This window comes from Xenopus laevis, chromosome 5L, assembly GCF_017654675.1.
Source record: "Xenopus laevis strain J_2021 chromosome 5L, Xenopus_laevis_v10.1, whole genome shotgun sequence".
NCBI classification, from domain to species: Eukaryota; Metazoa; Chordata; class Amphibia; order Anura; family Pipidae; genus Xenopus; species Xenopus laevis.
The window spans coordinates 138,544,600-138,562,867 of NC_054379.1; the positions used below are offsets into that span (position 1 = coordinate 138,544,600).

Below are 18,268 nucleotides of genomic sequence, written 5' to 3' on the forward strand. Positions count from 1 at the left end.
TTCTGATGGATTGTTCATCCTTTTTGGGGGTCATAAAGCTGGTTCCCCTGCCTCTAAGAGAACCATAGCTAGGTGGATAGTGGAAGCCATTTCTATTGCTTATACTCAGGCCGGAATGCCTCCTCCAATTCAGTTGAGAGCTCATTCCACTAGGAAAGTCAGTACCTCATGGGCATTCCATAACGAAGTTTCAATGGAAACTATTTGCCAAGCAGCCACTTGGGCTTCACCACACACTTTTTCTAAGTTCTATAAGTTTGATTTGTATAATGCAAGCCAATCAGAGTTTGGCAGGAAGGTGCTACAAGCAGCAGTAGCACGTAGATAGCTTCCTATAGTTCACAAAATTGCAGTGTTTTTTTCGTTACACATGTTAAGTTTTTTTTTCTACCCTACCCTTTTTCGGACGGCTTTGGGACATCCCCAGACGTCCTGCACTGACAGGTAGGGCCGTATGCATAAAAGGAGATTTACTTACCTGGTAAAGCTCTTTTGCATAGGCCCGTACTGTCAGTGCAGCATCCCGCCCTATGTTTGTGGGTGTGGGTGCCGGTTGCTGCCGCTCCTTAGCTAGTTAGGGAGTTAAGCTATGTTTTTTTCTGTGTGTCTCCATTCACAGACTTTACAACTAACTGAGGATGGAAGGAGACACAGGAAGAGGAGGAGTTTAAGAATTCGTTAATGTTTGTCCTGCCTCCAGAGAGGAGAACTTAACCCCCAGACGTCCTGCACTGACAGTACGGGCCTATGCAAAAGAGCTTTACCAGGTAAGTAAATCTCCTTATTGCTACTTATTATTACTAATCTTTCTAGTCAGGCCTCTCCTTTTCGTACTCCAGTCTCTTATTCAAATCAATACATGGTTGCTAGGGTAATTTGGGCCCTAGCAACCAGACTGATGAAACTGCAAACTGGAGAGCTGCTAAATAATTTAAAACCCACAAATAATAAAAAATGAAAACCAAATGCGAATCGTCTAAGAATATCCCTCTCTACATCATAATAAAAGTTAACTGAAAGGTGAACAACCCCTTAGCTCGTAGGCTCCTTTAACACTCGTTAAACAAGTCGCACCTCAGGGTCCTTATATCCTATCAGTAACCCAACTAAACCCAGCTCTCCGACTAAACACCAATTGCAGAGTTTAGCATTATTATATCAAGTGAGCTATTCTGTCGCCGGTGCGTAAAGCGGAAGTGTGTTCCTAGATTTATTTCCTACGAGCAAATGTTCTGCAGCTAAAGGGTTCCGGGGGTAGACGTGACCTATTGGCTAGGCTCTTCTTTCAGCCAGTGATACCATGGAGTCCCTGCTGCTGGGACTCCGGTTACTAGCCGTGTCTGGGTCACGTTGGATTCCAGTCCGGGGGAAAAAGCGCTGGTTGCGTCCGTATCTAAGGGCCTTGGAGAAACAGTGGGAACTGGCGGACCACCGAAGCCGATTCCAAGGTAACCGCGGCACGTGTGACAGTGTCAAAGTCAAAGCCAGTGTTATGGCCAGACATATATTGACTTATTGTTCCATAACATATAGAACCATATTGGCCCGCATAAGCGCCATTTGCTTTTACTTCCTACGAGTTGAGCTGTATCCTTGGAGAGCCAATCACATCCTCAATGTTCTTCACTTCAGTGCAGCCCAGGGGTGACAGGTGTCATTTTCAAAACCTGCCAAAGTCTGCTACAAAACCAGCCCAAAACTATCCAAGAGGCACCTCAACAGTAGCCTAAATATAGCACAATTTGTGCAATGAGAGAATTCTAAAAAACAGAAACATGAATTCATGTTAAAATACACTTTTCTAAAATTTTCACTGTTTCACAAATTTTCCCATGAAGCAAAATGGGACAGATTTGTCCGTCACCAGGGGCTTAACTACAGAAGGGGGCCCCATAAGGCCCTAATACATATACAATTTCAATAAACATTGGTGCACTTTGGACATGCCTGTGTTACACCAATATTTATTGAAATTGTATATTTTGGCCCTTTTTTCAAATTTATACTGGCCCTCAGCCTCCATCATGAAATTAATAATAATGAGGGCCCCCAGCACAGTGTGATCAGGAATCCCATAGCTGTAATATCTGCCATTTGGTCTATACTGCTGCCTGTGTGCTGAAGGTGTTAGCAATAGACATGTACTGGAATGTAGAGACGCCATACTTCTTTAGGTTACTGTACTGGCACATCAGTAAGTCTATTGACACCTTCATCCCTAAAGAAGTATGCAAAAACAGCGCGTCACTACGTGCCAGTATGTTTCTATTGCTAATACCTTCAGCACACAGGCAGCCGTATAGACCAAGTGGCAGATCATTTCACTAATGTGCCCAAATGTTACTGCTATGATTACTCGATTCCTGTAATTTAATGTTATGGTTCAAAGAATGTCGGGCTGAATGGTCGCTCCCCACACATTTTCACCTCACCCAATCTGGCCCTCATTGCAAAAAGTTTGAGCACTCCTGTTATAACAGGTCAACCTCTAGATATTTAGCAGATTTTTGGCCCAAAATTGTCTGAAATTGAGGAAAGTCACTGTAAAATGTGACACTGCTTAAAGGGGTTGTTCATCTTCCAAACACTTTTTTCAATTCAATTGTTTTTAGATTGTTCCCCAGAAATTACTTTTTTCAATTACTTTCCATTATTTATTTTTTACTGTTTTCCCAAATTCTAAGTTTAAAGGTGAATGTTCGTGTCTCTCTGGTGTTTGAGTCTGGCAGCTCAGTAATTCAGGCGCAGACTCTAAACTGTTACAATTTTGCAACATTTAGTTGATACATTTCTCGGGAGCATCTCTGGAATATTAGAAACTAATGTATCAAGACTAACAGCTGCCTTTAATGAAACTCAGGGATTCTGCTCAGCAGGGACAAAAATAAGAAATGTATCAACTAAATGTATCAATTTAGAACAGTTTACAGGGTTGGCGACTCCCTCTCCCAGGGCTGCTTCAGAAGGTGACACATTACACTTTACACTTCAATATTAGAAAAACGGCCACACATTTAGCCCAAAATCTGGTAACTCCCAACTTCTACACAAGTCAGTCCCATTGCATGCTGGATATTGTAGTCTTACATTAAACTTGGCAGTTGGCAAATTGTTAAACAAAAACTACATTACCCAACATGCATTGGGAGACACAGGCTTGGTACATTAGGGCAAGAAAAAACATTGGCTGGTTTCCAAAGTACAAACCAGCCTAAGGCCCCAAAATGAGGTCAAATCTATACCTTGGCTAGTTTGTACTTTCAAAACCTGCCTGGGCTTTAAATTAGTAGGCCAATTTGGCTGGAAAACCACCAACCTGGTAACTCTGGTGCCACCTCTATTCACAGATATCATCATTTTTTTTAAATTCATATGAATTTTGAAATGTGAATCCTAATTGACACCTTTTTACATTTCTCTCAAACTGAAATATTTAGTATCTGCTTTAAAGGCACATGACTAAATCAAAGTCGCAAAGAATTGGCCAGATCTGAATCTCACAAAAAGTTTGAATCCTGAATTCGGTGCATCCCTGTTCCCAGGACCCTTTCCCATTACTTCTATTTCAAAGCTTGGAGTCTTTAAACCTGACCAACTATTCTGATGCATTAAAGGGGTTGTTCATCATTAAATTAACTTTTTAGTATGGCGTGAGTGTGATATTCAGAAATAATTTGCAATTGGTTATTCTTTTTTATTTTATTTCAATTTTTATTCAGCAGCTCTCCAGTTTGCAATTTAAGGAATCATGTTTCTAGGGTCCAAATTACCCTAGCAACTATGCATTGATTTTAATAAGGGAAAATAAATAGTAGATTGAATAGAAAGAGGAGTAATAAAAACTAGCAAGAACAATAAACATGTAGCCTTACAGAGCATTTGTTTTTAGATGGGATCAGGGACCCCCAGCTAGAAAGAGTCAGTAAAAGAAGGCAAATAATTAAAAAAAAAAAAAAAAAGTGAAAGCCAATTGAAACGTTGCTTAGAATTCGTCATTCTATAACATACTGAAAGTAAATTTAAAGGCCTCATGTCTGGTAAGCTATGATTATTTTCTAGAAGTGCAGCTTGGAATACACTTGTGTTTTGTTCTAGATGGGCCTGTTTTGAGCAACTGTTTAATTGGTTTTCTCTTTTTTTTAATATTTTTTCAAATGATTAATATTAAAATTAGCCTTCCTGTTCAGCTCCTTTCTGGCCTGCAACTGAAAATGCAATCTGGATGTCTGGGTCCCTGACAGTGAGGCTTTAATTTTCTTTCATATTTTATTCCTTATTTTTGTATACTGGGCCTCTGGTATTCAACTTCTGTTCTGATGCCTGTTGTTGGTTTGAAATATTTTATTTGGTTTCACAATAAGATGCCTGTTGTTATGGTTGTTAAGCCCTTGGCAACCAGATACCTGCTTAAATCTCCAGCTTCACAACCGCACAACAAAAAACAAAACCATTGTCGACATTCAAGTATTTGAGTTAACTTTTAGCTTGATGAAGAGATTGCTATTCTGGGACAAATTGCAATTGTCTTTTTATTTTTTATTTGTTGTTTTAGTTTTTCATTCAACAGTTCTCCAGTTTGCAATTTCAGCTATCAGGTTGCTATGGTCCAAATAACCCTAGCAACCATGATTTTAAATCAGATTTGAATACGAGAATATGAATAGGGGAGGGGCTGAATAGAAAGATGAGTTATAAAAAGCAGCAATAACAATACATTTGTAGCCTTACAGAGCATTTGATTTTTAGAATACTGGAAAGATTCAGAAGAAAAAGGGAAATAATTGAAAAAATATTAAAAAAAAGAAATAATGCAGACCAAATTTGCTTAGATATCTACAATATATTAAAAGTTAACGTACAGGTGAACCGCCCCTTTCAAGTATTTAAAGGTGACTTACCCCTTTACAATGCAATCATTAAGTCCTGTATGATGGGCATAGTGCACTATATAACAATAAAGAAATAAAACCTTCTTAGTTTGGTCCATAGCAGCTTATTTAGGAAGACCTCAATCTTTTGAAGATGAATAAGACACATAATGCATGTGAACTGATAAACGTTCCTTCTATTTAGCTGAACATTTTCTCATAAAGCCACTGGTTTTGTAAAACAAACGTGCCTTATAAAACTGTTCCAGCCAATAACATAAAGATCACATTTAGGAAGGCCTGGTGGCTAATTGTATATGTATTTTTCTTGTATGGAAATCGGCACCTAAACTGCATTTTATCGTAGGTCGCAGCAGCCAAATTTTGACTACCATGCCGAGGTTTTGGCTTTCTCCCAGCGATTAAACGAGAGCTTCTCAATACAACTGCTAAAGACTGCATTTGTGAATAAGACTTATGTGGTACAGGAAGAGCAGCAACGACAGCAGCTGGGCCTTGACAAGGAGACGGCCATGTTGAACCTGCAGGATAATGAGCAGCTTGCTGACGTGGGCTCTGAGTTCACTGCCTCGTATCTGCAGAATGCCCTGGCGCAGTCCTTCCCCAACCTGCCTCCTGACGGCATCAAATCTCTGGTTGATCACCTTACTGGCCAGGAGGTTATAGGCCACGTTGCTCAGAATCTGTCAGTGGAAGACTTGACACTCAGCTCTGAGTGTCCTTTAGACCTGCTAACTATTCACAGAACCTTATTTGCTATTATTGGAGCTTTGCTGCAGAGCAGTGGCACCCAGAGAGCTGGTTTGTTTATCAGGGTATGTGTCTTTCATATGCATGCATTCATTTGGTGTAATAGCATATTGTGCTGTGTGTGCAATGACCCTGCTGTTGTAATATAAACTGTCAGTCCCACTCAGGAAATCAGATAAACTGGTGCAGTTATTTTGTCCAGTCCAACAATCAAAATATTATCTTCCAAGCCTCTTTTTTTTTTTGAGCTATTATGAGGCTTTGGCAAGTCTGTAAACGATAAGAGACAACTCTCTCATACTTTGTTTCAGATGGCCTAAAAGATTGGATTAATGTTATTTTCATGCCAAACTGTTCAGCTGACAGTTAGTTTGTCAGATAAGGTTAGTCAGCCTGTGTATCTGTGTCTTGCGCCGCAAAGGGCCGAGATCAGCCTGACAAAATACACAGCCGATTTCAGACACTACCTCAGGCAGTAGCCTCCCTTTTCTGTTCACATCTTGAACTATTGCATCAGCTCCATCACAAAAACACTCCGCAGAATTCGGGAAGAAGCACAAGACTTTGCATTTCGCACCAACATCCAACCAATGAGTTCGCACCAGAGCCAACACAACGGTACCGGATGTGAACACAAGAAGGAGGCTGCTGCCTGCAGTAGGGGCTGAAATTGTCCTGTGTATTTCCCGCAAGCTGTGTGGCCCTGTCCTTAAAGCTGCAGGTTCAGTCAATAAAGTCTTCAAAAAAGCTAGAGTGCAGAAAAAGAAAACAGTAGTTTTACGCTGTCAACTGATGAAGGAAAAAACAAAGGAAAATAAAGGTATAAAGTGACTTTAAAGGAGAAGGAAAGCTCCAAAACAGTATATTGCCAATAGATTAGCCACAATAGTACAAGCTATAACACTATATTTATTCTGCAGAATGCTTTACCACACCTGAGTAAACAGCTCTAAAAGCACTCTGTTTGTTTAGGATAGAAGCTGGCATATTAGCTTGGTGTGATATCACTTCCTGCATGAGTCTCTCCCTTCTCATTCATAGCTCTGGGCTCCGATTACAGCAGGTAGAGAGGAGCAAACTGAGCATGCTCAAGCCCTAGCCCTCGAGGTTTAAGATGAAAACAGGAAGTCTGATACAGAAGCCCATGAGTACACAAGAGAAGGAAAGAAATGCTGTGTTTCTTTTGACAGAGGACTCCGAGCAGCATTACTTTGAGGGTTTACTGGTGTATTTATATAGACCTTTCTGATAAGTCTTACTTAGTTTTAGCCTTTCCTTCTCCTTTAAGATAATTCCCTTTTAGCAGAATATTTGTCTATTTCATTTATACAGTGTTCTTAGATTATGTCCTCGGAAAAAAAAAATCAAAGGTAGTGCTCAGTGATAAGGGCAGCAAAATATTGATATTGTTAATGTATAAGATTATGCCATTGTACTTTACAGAGATTAAGTAATGTAAGAAAATCAATAGGAGCTACATAATTTTACTGTCCAAAAATGTACTTTAGTTACACAAACTAAACGGAACACTTAATCATTAATCATTCTGTAAATTTCATATAACCAGGATGCTCATGTAAAGGACTAAGATATTTGGCTGATGTTGTTGGAGCTTCCTAGTTGCCTGTTTATAACATACTGGCAGTACATTAAATGAGGAGGAAAGTCTTAGGCCGACCATAGAAGCAAAGATACTATTGTATGAAATGAAGATTTATATGATTTTCGTACCATGTGTGGATTGTCCTGTTCAGTCGATCGGACAGTTTAAAAGATTTATATCGGCTAACTATAATATCTCTGTGTGTATTGCCTATCTGACTATATCTATGGGAGACTGTCACTACGATTTGTCGGACATAACTTTCATATGATTGCTGCCTGTCAATGAATGGCCCGAGCATTGTGGGATTTGTTCTCTTTACTACTTTATTTTAATCTGAATGGTTAGTTGCAGGTCAGAATATTGGAACAAAGTTTTTTAGTCTGATATAGCATAATCTGCATGTCTATGGTCATCTTAAGTCACTGGAGGGTGCAAGATTTTAGGCATTTGTGATTGAATTCACTTACCTGAGACTCCGGGCTGGAGCTCCTGTTGGACAGACTTACACTGGCCTGGAGTATATTTTGGGATGATTCTGAAGTACAGAGTATTTCGGCACAACACTAACATTTTTTTAAGAGGAGCGCTGACTCGGGGTCTGAAGTAAGTGACTGAATTCACTGGGGGGTTCCTAAGAACATGCCCCCAGTGATTCTGCCTTTCCTTCTCATTTAATCATTTGCATTAAACTGTTTACTGTAGATAGAAAGCTGCTGTTCTAGTTCCAGTTTTATTGTATCTGATTACAAACAAAGTTCTCTCCACACTACCTCTCGGCTTTTCTCTAGGATTTTCTTATGACACAGTTGATTGGAAAGGACCTCTTCGATATATGGTTAATTGCAGACCCCATGTATTTGCTGATACAAGAGCTCTCCCAGAGAAACCTTCCTCTTCCTGAACCCCGACTCACTAGGGAATGCGGAGCTGCAACTGTCCTGCCTGTGTACTTTGTTGGATTGTACTGGTCAGTATCTCTTAATGCTTTCGTTTTTTATAACAGCCACAATCTAAATGAAGAATGTATAACACCAACTGGTGCCAGGGCACTATCTTCCCTGTATGTTTTCGCCAGAATAGCGCGGGCTTTCCTCATATTACCGCTGGTTTCCCTCCTGGTACAGGTATGGAATCAGATTATCTGGAAACCCATTATACAGAAAGATTGTCTCCCATAGACTCTATTTTATCCAAATTTAAAAAATTATTTCCTTTCTGTAATAATAAAACAGTACCTTGTACTTGATCCCAACTAAGATATAATTAATCCTTATTGGAAGCAAAACCAGCTTATTGGGTTTTTTTGATTTTATTGTAGACTTAAGGCATGAAGATCCAAATTATGGAAAGATCCATTATCCGGAAAATCCCAGGTCCCGAGCATTCTGGATAATGGTCCCATACCTGTACAATAGTTTCCTTCCAGATTTGGAAAACATAAATGTGACCATAGTGTGTGTGTAAATGTGATAGGGATTTTAGATTGTAAGCTCCACAGGAGGAGGGACTGATGTGAATGATGTGTAATCTCTGTAAAGCACCGATGGGCTTGTAAATAAAGTGGCACTGCCCAAATACTGTATGAAGTGTGTGCTATGCAGGAATTTGAGTCTGTTGGTGGCTGCTGTTGGTTGTTGTACCTAAACCTCTCTTAAACTCAGTTGCCTTCCCTGAGCTTAAACTTTAGCTGTCAGCATGGGCTTTATAATCAATGGGGCTGGAACTTGACCTGATGATAAGATAAAATTATGACAAAATTAGTTAATTATTATTGTTATTATTGTTAATATATATTAATAATACCAATAATAATTCACTTCCTTTCAGTGGGGCTGGAACTTGACCTGATGATAACACCCATGCTGACACCTATAATTTATAAAGAAGCAACATATTCTGCAGCACTGTACAATAAATGGATGTGTGTGCGCTGAACATACAGAATACATGCAGAAAAATACAACCAATACAAGAGGTAAAGTGGGCCCTGTCCAAAAGAGCTTACAATCTAAAAGGAGGAGGTGTGAGGATCCGGAAGGTGAGAGTTGGCAAGGTGAGAGATGTGACACTGTGCAGAGCATTTAGCAGTATAAAACACACACACTGAGGCTTTATTAGGCTAGGATAGGGTAAGCTTCTCTAAAGAAATGTGTTTTGAAAGAAATATAAATAAAATGAATGTAAAATTGCTCAGGGTGCTCTTTTAGACACCTTTCCTTTTTATATTTAAATTTTTTTGTTTTTTTTAAACTGCTGATTTATTGAATTTTGCAGCTCTGCCTGCCAGTTCAGTTTTCTAACTGTACAATTTATGCAGAATATGTTCAGAAGAAAAAGAGAGAACTGTCCTGAGGTTGCTCTGCTCAGGAAAGATAAGAAACTTCACATGGACTTTCTCATGTCTTTCCAGAGCAATATCAGAACAGTTTCCCTTCGGAGCATGTTCTCTGTGACTGTTCAGTTCAAAAACTGACCAGCAGGTGACAATGTTGTTTCAAAATTCATTATATTCTGTTTGGAACTAAAAAAAATAATAAACCATTTATAAAAGTGCATAGAATAGCTCTTAGCTGAGCATTTTTACAATTATTCATTTTTAAGATTTATGCTTCCAGTTAAAAGTAGAATATATAATCCGCTAGTGTTATTGAGCAGAGGATCACTTGCTGGCAGTAACAAAATAAGTTGTTCCTGGGCCCAGATACAGACCGTGCCAGCCCCCCCCCCCCCCCCCCCCATGGGATGCAATTTTTGTGCTGAATGCCCGCCGGCGAGCCCCTGCCTGCTGTTTCTTTGTGATATGTATTTCCTACACATTAGTACTGAAATGTTTTCTGCTTGATAGCGCTGGCTTTTAAATATGCCCCTTGTGACCTTAGTGTGTAAATGTAATGTACTTTATTACCATGACTTGTGTTGAACATTCTTCATCTTTCATTTGCAGCAATAAAAAACTGATTGCAGAGGGTCCTGGTGAATCTGTCACTGCCGCAGAAGAGGAGGCTGCTCGCGTGGCTCTGAGAAAGATGTTTGGATTCACAGAGAACAGGAGACCATGGGATGGGATTATTCTTCAACCTCTCAGGAGATTACAGAACAAGAGACTATCCACAGCAGCTAGAGCCTATAGGACTGGAAAACACATTATTAGAAGGAAAACTGATTTACTGGAGTTTTTTTTACTTCAGTTTCAGACTGAAAACAGTGCCCAGTAAAACTGACTATATTTCATCTTGGGGAAAAAGTTTAAAAAGGCATTGAGCTGATTTGGCTGATATTTTGCCATTTCCTTGTCTCCCCAGCAGAGAAGGAATGTTGTAACCAGTAACAATCTCTCTTTTCTCCATTGTTTTTGTACTCATTTTACCACTGATAGGAAACAAATAACCCATACACTTATAGCCAACAGTACATGGTGCATATGTGTAAAGCTGTGACACAACAAACAGGTTCTGCTGTTTTACTTAAACTGGCCATATGCAATTTCACATATTTGGAGATACATGTCCTGGGCAAACTTTAATCCAATTGTTCACCTGTGGGCTAACAATTCAATCATACAGAGGGGCTTATGGAGACCCATAGGATAATACAGTCCTTATCTGATGGGTTTTTTAAACCTGCCTGATGGATATCTCCCCATTTTCGATAAATAGTAGTCAGGCAGGTACTCCATATGTTCTTCTATGTTGGTGAAATCATATACTGTATCATATGGGTAACATTCCCCCAACAGCCAGCTTTTAAGAAAGTGTTCAGTGACTGAAATCTAACCAACCAAAATGTGATTCACAGAATGCACAGAGATTAAAGAGGGATTTACCCTATAAAACCATATATCTTTTAGTATGATGTAGACCGAGCCAGTTTGCCGTAAGCTTTTATTTTTGTGGTTTTTAAATTTACAATTTAACAGTTCTTAGTTTGGAATTTCAGCAGCTATCTGGTTGCTAGGATCTCATTTACTAAATAAGAGACTGGAGGATGAATGGGAGGGGTCTGAATAGGAATATCAATTCTAAAATGTAATATCAATACGACCTTTGCCCTTGCAGAGCAATCATTTTTGGCATCTAGGATCAGCAACCCCAATTTAAAAGGTGGAAAGAGCTTATTATTATGACAATTTATTTAAATTGTATATGAATTAGGACCTCATGGGGCCCCTGTATCTTCTGGCCCCCCTGTAGCCGCAGCGTCTGCTTCCTCTAGCCTGTCAGGGGGCCCCATACACTGGCCAGTAAGCTGTTCATTTAGGGGCACATTTACTTAGCTCGAGTGAAGGCATAGAATAAAAAATACTTCGAATTTTGAATGTTTTTTTTGTGTACTTCGACCATCGAATTGGCTACTTCGACCTTCGAATTGAACGTTTCGAACTAAAAATCGTTCGACTATTCGACCATTCGATAGTCGAAGTACTGTCTCTTTAAAAAAAACTTTGACCAACTACTTCGTCACCTAAAACCTACCGAGCATCAATGTTAAGGATTTAATCGAACGATTTCTCCTACGATCGTTCAAACGAACGAATAGCGGTAAATCCTTCGACTTCATATTCGAAGTCGAAGGATTTTACTTTGATGATCGAATATCGAGGGTTAATTAACCCTCGATATTCGACCCATAGTAAATGTGCCCCTACGTGTATTATGGACACCTAAAGACCCAACCAGTAGCTCATGAGCAACATGTTGCTCTCCAACCCCTTGATTGTTGCTCCCAGTGGCCTCAAAGCAGGTGCTAATTTTTGAATTCCATTCTTGGAGGCAAGTTTTGGTTTCATAAAAACCAGTGCACTGCCACCAGGTGATCCAACATGTCATAGAGTAGGAGTACATCTGTAATAGATGCCTGTTTGTTGTTTTATTCATACAAAATAAAGCCGGACAATATTTTTATCCCATGTGTGTGGATTGGTTCTCTCACCCACCAAAACCCTCTACATGCAATGTCCACTGGATGGAGACCAGTACGAGGAAACCACCACACTGTTATGGACTGGACACGATGCAAGAGTGGCTGCAGTAGGGACATGTGAGTTTCTTTCACTGCCAAACAGAGCCTCAATGTAGGTTGACAATCCACATGGGGCTACTAAATGGCCAATCAAAGCCCTTATTTGGCACCCAAGGAACATTTTTCATTCTAGTGTTGTTCCCCAACTCCTTTTACTTCTGAATGTTGCTCATGGGTTCTAAAGGTTGGGGATCCCTGCCTTAAGAAATAAAAAATGCCGGCTGTGGTAAGGTAAGTAGATTACCCCTTTCATCTGTTAGTGAGCACTTAACTAGAATTCCTATAATAAAGCTTGAGAGAGAAGGCTGCTGATTTTCTGCCAAAATATAAGAGCAACAGGTTTATGAGCGCATTCCACCCACACAAAAGAATAACGACTCAGAAGGAGATCAATTTTGCCGAAACGCCCTACTAATCCTATTCGGTACAAGTAACTTTTGTTATCTGATCACCTTTTAAACCTTGGCTCATTGATCTACTCTGAAGAGCATTATTATTCCTGCCTTGGGAAACAGGTGTTGTGAACAAAAGCAAATAATGAATACAACTCTATGGAATGTTGTGTAAGTGAAATAATAAATTTCATGGAATTTGAGTAAAATTATGCCATTTAGTGACCTGCACATTTATAATAGGTTGGACACAGGTGCTTGCACTCTGCATCTATGGGTGGAGGTGCTGCTGGCGGGACTGTGACAAACATGGTGGCTTTACCCCTGTTGTTTTTATATTTGTAAATGACACTTTGATCTCAAACCTCATGTCATGAATAAATACTTATCATTCAATAATAAGCAGCCATTCAGAGATAAGTCTGTTGGCAAATCATTAGAATTTTGCAGACCAGAAGTTTATTTGGTTAAAGCGCAACACCAAGCTGTATGGATGCTTTAATAAATGTATTTCACAAGTCATTTTTCCCCTTCTACTTTTGAGTTATTCAAGGTTTGTGTTTGTGAGTTTCTTCAACCCAACATTTTTTCCTGCTGCCAACATTTTACTAAGTCTCAATTATTGAAAGCAAAACCAGCCTATTGAGTTTATTTAATGTTTAAATGATTTTTTTAGTAGACGTATGGGGTTATTTACTGGTGTTCGAATTTATCTCATATTTTAGCTTATTTATTTAAAAAAAAAAAAACTAGAGTTAATCAGATCGCAGAAAAACAAAATGAAGGAAAACCCTGAATCGCTCAAATTTTTCTGGCTTTTTTTCACGAAAACCCCCAAAAAGTTGGAGTTTCGGGCTTAACCTAGTGCAGACCACGGAACCTTTAAATTGAGATATTTGCCTCTCCCATCGACTTATACCAGACCTTGACAGGTCTGAGATGCCCGAATGTTAGATTCAGACTCAAAAAAATCTAGTTTTTTTTTTTCCTCTAAAAAGTCTAGTGAAAAAAAATAGAATTATTTCTAGATTTCGATTTTGGATTTTAATAAATAACCCCCCGTATACATGTATATGTATAAAGATTCAAATTACAGAAAGACTCCTTATACAGAATACCTCAGGTACCAAATATTCTGGATAACAGGTCCTATACCTGTACTTTGTTTGCTCATAGACTTTTCTCATTTAGAACAATAGGCAAACAGTATGTTCAAGTGATTGACTTGAATGGAGGAAAATAAAAAGAATTTTAAAGGCTTCCTCTTGATTTGAAGCAGAACACATGAAGATGAAGCTGCTAAGCCTGGGATACTTCTCCTACATCAATATATAAATAGTATTGAGATGCATTGAAAGGAATCCGAGTCCACTTGATTTTTCTAGGAAACAGTTACTTTGAAGTACAGATGAAAGTTAAATGAGAAAAAGTAATTGCCTGCTAGGCAAATAAAATTGGGTTACCTGAACCACACATGCTACATGTCACTATATTTTGTTTCTAATTTCTGTTGCCACAGGCGCTGATCCCCATATATATTCCCTAGGGAATACATATATTTTTGCTCTGGATTTTTTTTACAGCTGAGGGACTGTGAAGGGATCGGCAAGAAATACTTAAAGGACTGACATTTATGACTAATTTGCACTGTAAGCAATATATGTTTTATCACACATGTTACATGTTCTGCCTTACGAGTATATTTATTAAGGGCATTTCATTTCAGAAAAAATATCCATTCCTCTCTAGATGATAAAGCTGCAAACATATTATAGGCTAAATTTAAATAGTAAATACATGTCCATAGAGGTCTTTCTCTAATTTGCGTCCCCATACCTTTAGTCTAATAAAAAATAATTTAACTTACCGTGAATTCAACCCAATAGGCTGGTTTTGCTTCCAATAAGGATTAATTAGTTGGGATCAAGCACAAGCTACTGTTTTATTATTACTGAGACAATTTAAATCATTTTAAAAACTTGAATTATTTGATTAAAATGCAGTCTATGGAAGATTGTCAGCCTGTAATTCGGAGCTTTCTGGATAACGGGTTTCCAGATAACGGATTCCATACCTGTACTGCAATTTCCTCTTACACTCCAAATTATACACACTAAGCAATAACTTACACACACACGTAAGATAGAATTTACAAACATTTACTTAACTTTGTATGATGGTAATCATAAGAAATGCAAAATTCAGCATGAGTTCAGCGCAATCAGGGAGCCCCACAAGCTTTGGTGCATGACCCTCAGGTTCCCGACAATCAAACGATGATCCAAAATCCTGGCACCCACTCATGGGTCCAAGACGAAGCTACTGACCCAAAGCAAAGGCTGTGCTTTTATGCCCAAAACGGTTGGAAAACCCACAACCCCAACTGCGGACAATATTGTTTCAAAAAGAGCAAATACCATTGCCATTGTTTTAAGAACTTTATGACTATTCAGCAGGTCTTAAACAAATAAGTTGGGTTTATGAGGCTATTGTCTGCCTGCTGTCTGCTTGGTATTATTAGGGCTAAACAATACCTATGTTTATTATATAACAATAAACAATGGCTATGACTGTTTACCCAGCAAGGCACTTACACGGACATTGGTCTCCCCTCTTCAGTAGGTTTCTAAATGAGCTAAATTTACTGTACTGAATAATGCTAAGACATTTATATATCAAAGCAGATGTGTGTGTATATATATATATATATATATATATATATATATATATATATATATATATATATATATTGTAAATCATTGTGAAATTATTATGATTATCATTATGAAGTAAAAACTGCTATGCTACACCACAACTGCCAACCTACTTGATAATCATAACCATAAGATGGTAACTGCACACAAGCAAGGTTTGAAATGACCATCCAGCAATCGGATGAGTCCAGAAGCTACACTTAAGTACTGAAGCTATTTTTGGGACAGATCATTTGTGCCATAGGGCTGTTGTGCCTGTGGGTTTGTATAGCAGCACTGTAGAATTAAGTGGTCATTAAAAAGCAAGTTAGCCATTAAAATCCTACTTATAAATACAGTATATCTTTCATGCAAGCAGAATAAAAAAGCAGCATAAATGTATATTCCAAAACCCTACGTACATATGTACAACCTATATAATATAAAAGAGATTAAAGATAAACAAAAATAAAAAATTTTGGGAAGTTTAAGGACTAATGAAAATAAATGGCAAGCAATTGGAAATAAATGAATCCTGGCTATTGGTAACATATTTAGACAGATTATTAGCAGTAGCTGGAGGCAGGTTATTAGCAACTACTTGTTGGGGACTAAACTGTATAGCTGAAGGTGTTAGCAATAGACACGTACTGGCATGTAGTTTGCTGTACTGGCACGTCAGTGCGTCTATTGACACCTTCAGCCCTAAAGAAGTATGTGAAAACAGTGCTTCACCAAGTGCCAGTACGTGTCAATTGCTAACACCTTCAGCACACAGGCATCAGTATAGACCAAGTGGCAGATCATCTCACTAATGTGCCCAATTATTACAGCTGTGGGATTCCTGATTGCACTGTGCTGGGGGGCCTCATTATTATTAATTTCATGATGGAGGCTGAGGGCCGGTGTAAATTTGAAAAAGGGCCACAATTGGCCCCCGGGCCACACTTTGGACATGCCTGCCTTATAGTGATGTGCGGATCAAGTTTTTCTTGACCAGACCTGGACCCACACCCGACTTCCTTCCATTTTTAGATCTAAGACAACCGCCCCGCTGATTATGTCACAAAGGGGTTGGCAGGTGTGAGCAGTGGCGATCCTAGAGGGGGGTAGGATATGCCGCACTGTACAATTTTATAATGTAGGAAAGTACAGTACATACAGGAAGCAAAAGCATTATAAAAATATGTATACAGTGAATAAGTATAACAATAAGGTACTGAGAATAAAGGGGTTGTTCACCTTTCAGTTAATTTTTTGTATGTTGGAGAGTATTGTTCACTTGTTCGATTGTTTCTCTTGACCATGGAAATGATTCTGTGATCATCCACCACTGTTGTCTTCCGTGGACGTCCAGGTCTTTTTTCACCAGTACTTTCTTTCTCCGGATGTACCAAACTGTAGATTTTGCCACTCCTAATATTGTAGCAATTTCTCGGATGTGGGAGTGCAGAAAATATCAACAGCCAGACATATACTGCATTTAATACCAATTATATACCTCCCAACTGTCCCTTTTTCGGAGGGACAGTCCCTCTTTTGACAGCTCAACCCGCAGTCCCGCATTTGTACTGGAAAGTCCCTCTTTTCTCTGCACTGAACAGCCAGAAAAAGAAACAAATTTTCTCACTTAATTGGCTTTTAGCAGAGAGCCCAGAACAGCTAACAGGTGCAAATAAGATACTTTGTAACAATTTTGAGACACAAAAACACAGTTTAGATAAGGAGAAATATTTTTAAACTTTCATAACCTGCCAAATTTTGTAAAAAAAACATGTAATTAGGGGGTGTGGCCACAGAAAGGGGTGTGGTCAAAAAATGCTGCGCTACGTGCGAAAAAAAAAATTGTCCCTCTTTTTACTTCCAAAATGTTGGGAGGTATGCTATTACATTTTAAAGAAGAAGTAAACCCTTAAAATGAATAGATCTAACAATTCATTATCAAAGTTATCATATACTAATGTTCCTTTCCCTTTGAAAATTCTGTATTGGAAATATATATGCTTACCATTTGTTAATGCACGTGTTTTTGAAAAATAAAAGAGATTTAAATAAAAATGAATAAATCTAAAAATGCCATGTTTTATATACTGAACTTATCATACCAGCCTAAAGTTTCAGCTTGTCAATAGCAGCAATGATCCAGGACATCAAACTTGTCACAGGGGGTCACCATCTTGGAAAGTGTCTGTGACACTCACATGCTCAGTGGGCTCTGAGCAGCTGTTGAGAAGCTAAGCTTAGGGGTCGTCACTAATTATCCAGCAGAAAATGAGGTTGGCCTGTAATATAAACTGATGCTATGGGGTGGAATATTAAATGCTGATGCTAATTGCACTGGTTTCTGTGCTGTCATGTATCTATATTAATTACCAATAATTAACCTTATATTGTGACATTTATATTCTGTGTGTAATGTATATTGTGAGTGGGTCCCTAAGCTCAGTAAGTGACAGCAGCACAGAGAATGTGCAGTGAATCAGCAGAAAAGAAGATGGGGAGCTACTGGGGCATCTTTGGAGATACAGAGCTTCCCTGCTTAAGGGCTGTGGTTGCCTTCGGCTGCTACATAAGCCCATAACATAATGTACAACATTTCTAGTTTAACTTTCCTTATCCTTTAAAATACTGTAACTTCGAAACTGTTGAATTTTAAATTCATGTCTAGGAAAAGTTTTTTGGAACTACATTTTCTGCTCAAACTGTCAAACACATACAGATGAACCAAAGGATTAATCTGCTTTGATAAAAGAGTCAATTTGTTGAAGTTTCATGAAACTAGCCAGGAAGTATCCTTGAAAAAAATCAGAACTTTTGAGAAACCCTCAGTGTTTCTGAATTTTTGGAATTCTGCCTCAGTGTAACAAAATGTTACACTTTATTTATACAAACTGTTTCAGATGATACTGTCTTTAAGAG

The 18,268-nt window shown here is 38.7% G+C and overlaps 1 pseudogene; it reads left to right on the forward strand.

Moving 5' to 3' along the window:
• The first annotated feature begins 927 nt into the window (after nt 1–927).
• Nucleotides 928–11,577, forward strand: LOC108717124 (annotated as a pseudogene).
• Nucleotides 11,578–18,268: the final 6,691 nt, after the last annotated feature.